A 5,621-nucleotide genomic window follows, 5' to 3' on the forward strand; every position below is an offset into this window, starting at 1 on the left:
GTATTTTATATCACTTAGAATATTAATGAATATATAAATTAATACAAAGTGAATAAAAACAAAATAAATCTGAATAAAATAAAAACAAATAGAAACAGACAATGTGCTCCAAGTAAGACTCTAAAGTTGTTATTTTTTCCATAGTATTTAACTCATTTCACGTAAATTGATGGTAAGTCGTCCAATTCATTAACACCATGTTGTTGTGCCACTGAAGGCGGTAGACGTCCAATCTATTTTGACTCCCAGTCAAAATGGATTGGACATCTAGCGCCTGTCATTGGAAACCAATTAGTGAAATGTGTCCCCTGCCAAAAAGAACGAAAAAAATTACATGTCCTACACTAAAGAATTAAAGACGCTACTTGGAGAAACACACAAATTGAATGTTAAATAAATAAAAATAATTGTTAAATGAATAGATGCACAGTGAAAACAACAAACCAAAACCCCTTATGACTTTATAGTAAAATACTGCCAGCTGAGGTTGTTAAAATTTTACTGTTAAAAAAACAAGCCCAGTTTCATTCTAATCACGTACAAAATGAAATACAATATTGAAACGTTTGTACCATGATTTCCAATTAAAATAAAAATCTTGCAAAAATCTACCATCAAATTTACAGTTACCGAATCATTTTCCATTTATTTTTCCATTTTTCATTTTAATAGTGAGATTCGGGCAACAACAGCTGCCAGTACATTACCGTAATTTTAACATTTATATTTTTAATGAGTATATTATCTGAATTCCAAATTTGGGCGAATAAACCCCTTTGGCTTTTGGGGTGAAAATATCTTAAGGATCATTATTTGTTTTGATGAATGACATACCATCTTCAAAGTGGAGACATATATAAAGTAGTGCCTTGAAATATGTACCTACTTTTTATTACCTGACTTGCTTTGACTTGTAAACGCAAACGTATATTCTTACTATCAAACTATGCCTAAAACAAATGATTACAAATGCTGCATTTAAAAAAAAACAATTTTAGATAGGATTGTTTTATTTTACAAGAGTCTGTTACAATGTTCCCTCTAATTTTTTGTTTGTCTGGGCAGAAAGACAACCTCCCTGAGCACACTGAGTACCTGTGTGAGCAACATCATCATTGCTCGCTATGGGCACACACCAGTATCACACCTGCCATAAGCAGGTGTATGTCTACTACACATAAATGATTTACTAATAATAAAATGTAATGATTAATATCTATGAATGGGCGGCCCGGCGGATGAGTGGTTCGCGCATCGGCCTCACAGCTAAAAAAAAATGGATTTTATCTTGTGCGCTCCATATGATTTACTGTGCGCAGAGAAGACGAGAGTAGTGCGCAATTGCGCACGCGTACAGCTTAGAGGGAACATTGGTCTGTTACGAACGTATCTCAAGACACTACTGTACTGATTTAACTCATGTCTCAAGTCCTGGCTGTTGCAATATCTATCTCTAACTTACTCAGTCCTTTTTTATGGGAACAATTCTCCATGTCCCAAATTTCTCACTCATATCCCCTTGAACCAAGAAAGAAAAAAACACCAAATGTTGCCTTCCAGTAATTGAGGAAATACGGTAAAAAAAAGTCATTTAATAAAGACATAAAAGGCCAACTTTAAGGATCCTGGGAAACACATAGCGGCCTTAAAACACCTTGGTTTCACCATGATTCTAATATTCATGCCAGCGATTTGCAAAACATCCTCAACTTTAAGAAGCGCAAGACTCTCAAGAAAATGGATGTTTGGATGGATAATCTTTTTCGCCCGGTGACCTTTACATAAGTTGCTGCATATTGAAAAAAAAAAGTTTTGACATCACATCCAGCATCGTGCACCTCTCCACCAACAAACTTGGAGTCACTCGTAAAAATTTCAAGGCACTCGTGATGCAACGGAAGACACGCCGAGTGTAAAATACAACCCAATAGAGTAGACTGTACAGAGAGTGAAAGGATTTTCAAAAGGAGAAGAAAAAACTTCATAAAGGTGCTACATCATCATCGGTGTGTCTAACCATGGCTCTAATAATTCATTAAAACAGCACAAAGGAACAATCGATCAATTTGGTGAACCACAACAGCACAATCAACTTGCTTGAAGGCCTCCTTGCATCATGTTGCAAACTCTCTTTAAGGAATGGTCAACGGAAAGGAAGAGAAATAAAATCCACATTAAAGGTGTTACATAGAAAGTAAAACAAATAAATACACAGTTTAAACAATTGGAATATCTGTTGTGATGCTAGTACAAATATTTGAAGAAATAAATGAACAGTTCAGAGGACAAAACATTTGGTACACATGCACGAATGTAATTTGATTCAGATTCTATATGTCTATAATTACACCCTGAATTGGTGGCCAGCCAATCACAGAGCACAAGGAGACAACCATTCAGGCTCACACAAACCTAGGGGCAATTTAGAGTGTTCAACCAGCCTACCCTGCATGTTTTTGGGATGTGGGAGGAAACCAGAGTAGCCGGAGAAAACCCACACAAGCCCGGGGAGAACATGCGAACTCCACACAGTGAGGACCCACCTAGGATCGAACCCAGAACTGTGATCCCGATGCGCGGTACACGGTCGATTGGTTGCCGGTCTTTTGGTCGCCCGGAAGGTAAGTGATAATTACCATTTAAGTCGTTGCTCAAATTCCCTGAATACAAACTGTGAATTACTATTTAGTCATACTTAATGCCCTAGTAATTATTAGGCTAAAGAAAAGCTCAAAATTTCCCGGACTTTTATTGTTTTTTGTTGGAGAACTTGTTAAGACCCTGACTGACGTAGCTTCTTAAAGGGACAACGCATGTACATACAAACTCTTATACACACACGTCCGCTCAGTGAAACTGCTCATGGCCATTGTTGGCTTTTATTGATGCGTAGACCGTGTTGTTTTACCTTGTTTTGTCGCCGGTCTTTTGGTCGCCCGTTGTCGCGGTTGGGGCGACCAAAAGGCCGCGACCAAAGGACCGCGACCAAAAGACCGCGACCAAAAGACAGCGACCAAAAGACCGCGACCAAAAGACCGCGACCAAAAGACGGCGACCAAAAGAACGGCGACCAAAAGACCGTGACCAAAAGACCGGCGACCAATCGACCGCACACGCCGATGCGCGAACCTCTCGCCCACATTTTACCTATTTTTTTAAAGGTAAATTCTGGCAAACACTGCTGCCAGTATTTTAATGAAAATAACACTTTTTATTTTACAAAGAGTCATTGAGTCAGTTGCAAGGCGCAATACAATTCTAAGATTAAAAAAAAAAACATTACTACTATCATTACTAATCCCAACATCAATAATACTACAACAATGTGTACCTAATGAATTGTCCAATGAGCGTAGTACTACATTGTTCAGCTATGGTTTGGGAGCATCAGAATGTTTAAAAACAACAACAAAAACATTACAAATATCAAAAAAAAAAACCTTATCAACATAATGCATAGTAAAACTTTGGAGACTTTGGAAGTCCATTATTTGCTTCATACTGCTATATTTAAAACAGATGCATTCGTATAAATAAGAGAATAAGAACATTCAAGTCTTAAGAAAAAAAATTGAAATAACAAACAGCAATCAGATTAGTATGTCTGAATAAATATTGGATAGTTAATGATGTTTTGGATTATTTTCATGCTCATGCTTTTGCTGCAGCAAGCAAGCTATTAAGACTTGGTGAAGGCCACATGCATGATTGGGTAATTTTGAGGACATTTTGGGACTGGAATCCCAGCATGACGTCAGATTGGCGTATGCGTTTCATTGGTGTCATTCAGCAAACATCTTTACACTGGAACATAATAGTACAATAGTATATAGATAAGTGAGAGTAGAGAGAACAATGACGGCGTGTAAAACGCAAAAAGGTTGCATCATTTTTGGGAGGCTGGCATGCGACTTATTTGTACATACAAGTGGAGGTCATTAACCTACTTAAACTCACACAAAAGGTCTTGATCGACACATTTCTATGACCTTCTGTCACTCATTAATGCTCTCAGGTCATAAAAAGACGCGATAAGTGGTGCCATGGTGTGGACTAAGGTATAAGAGTTAATGTCGCAATGTGACCTGTAAAACTATTTGGCCAGTTTTTACGGTGCTGCCTTTACATCCCATCATAGACCATTTGAAATAAAACAATCAACATGTGCTTAAAATGTTGACTTGAGATGATTCACAAAAGTATAACTTACTCTTATTTAAAGCTAAGTGATATTAATGTGAATATAATTTTGCTGCTGCCCTAATATATCTTCAGTAAGTAAAATGCATCCTCTATTGGGTTTATATCAGGTCAGGTAAACATTCTTAGCTTATAATATGTCTTGAATTGCTTTCAAAGTATAAGAACGGTCATCTATTCAATCAGTTGGGCTAAATTTGACAAAAAATGTATGAATTCTAGGGGTATAAAATCACTAACTACTAAGTTTGTGATGATACGATAAAATATAATTTTGGGGATAACGATATGTTATTTGTCAATATTGTTACTGAAGAATTTCCGACATTTGAATTAAATCAATTTTTTTAAACATTAGTGGATCAATATTTGGATTCATATTGATTCTCTGGCACTATACCAATTGGCAATGATTATTTAGGGTGCAAAAGTCTACACACCCTTGTTGAAATGTTGTGCTTTTGTGAAGTAAACAAATAATCAATTAAAAATAAAAAGGGGATGTAAAATTAAGCAGATGTTATTGCACAAGTGTGCACAACCTTATCTAATCATACATTCATGTGAAATAAATAAAACGTAAATAACCCCTAATGTTCTATTAGGCTTGTCTGAAATGCTCATTATCAAATCTCTTTATCAAACCATTGTGTTGCTGAATGTAACCTGTTGAGTTTATCTCCCAAATTTGGAATAACCTGCAAATAGATGTCATAGTGTAGCATTCTCTCACAAGGTAAACTAATTGCCTTCAAAACTGATGATGTAAGCATCTTCAGTAGAACGTATGACATCATACTACCACGTGAAGACTATTGTATAACAACTCCACATCTAAATGGATGAAAGCATTGTGCCACTGCACAGCCACGCTTCTGCTTTACAATACAAATGAAATGTTAAAGAAAAGTGTGTTTGTGTTGGGGCTGACACTAAAATATTCATTGCAAAACTGTCCTAGTGTTGGTGTAACAGTAAAAGTGGAAGACAAGTGCGTGTGCGCAAAAAATGGGTAATGCATAAAAGAAAGAAGACCTTTCATATTCAAATGAGGCTTCACTTACAAGTAAAAAGCTTGCATTCATAAATTCCACTCCATGTGAAAGTGTCTCACTATATGGACAAAATTTGGGGATACACACATTGATTATTAGTTAACCAGCACACACACACACATATATGTATGTATGTATATATATATATATATATATATATATATATATATATATATATATATATATATATATATATATATATATATATATATATATATATATATACATATATACATACATATATATATGTATATATATATGCATATATGTAAATATATATATATTTATATATATATATACATATTTATATATATTTTTATATATATATATATATATATAGTTAATAAAAACAACAATAATGTAGAG

The sequence above is a fragment of the Stigmatopora argus genome, chromosome 7 (assembly GCF_051989625.1).
Source record: "Stigmatopora argus isolate UIUO_Sarg chromosome 7, RoL_Sarg_1.0, whole genome shotgun sequence".
Lineage (NCBI taxonomy): Eukaryota > Metazoa > Chordata > Actinopteri > Syngnathiformes > Syngnathidae > Stigmatopora > Stigmatopora argus.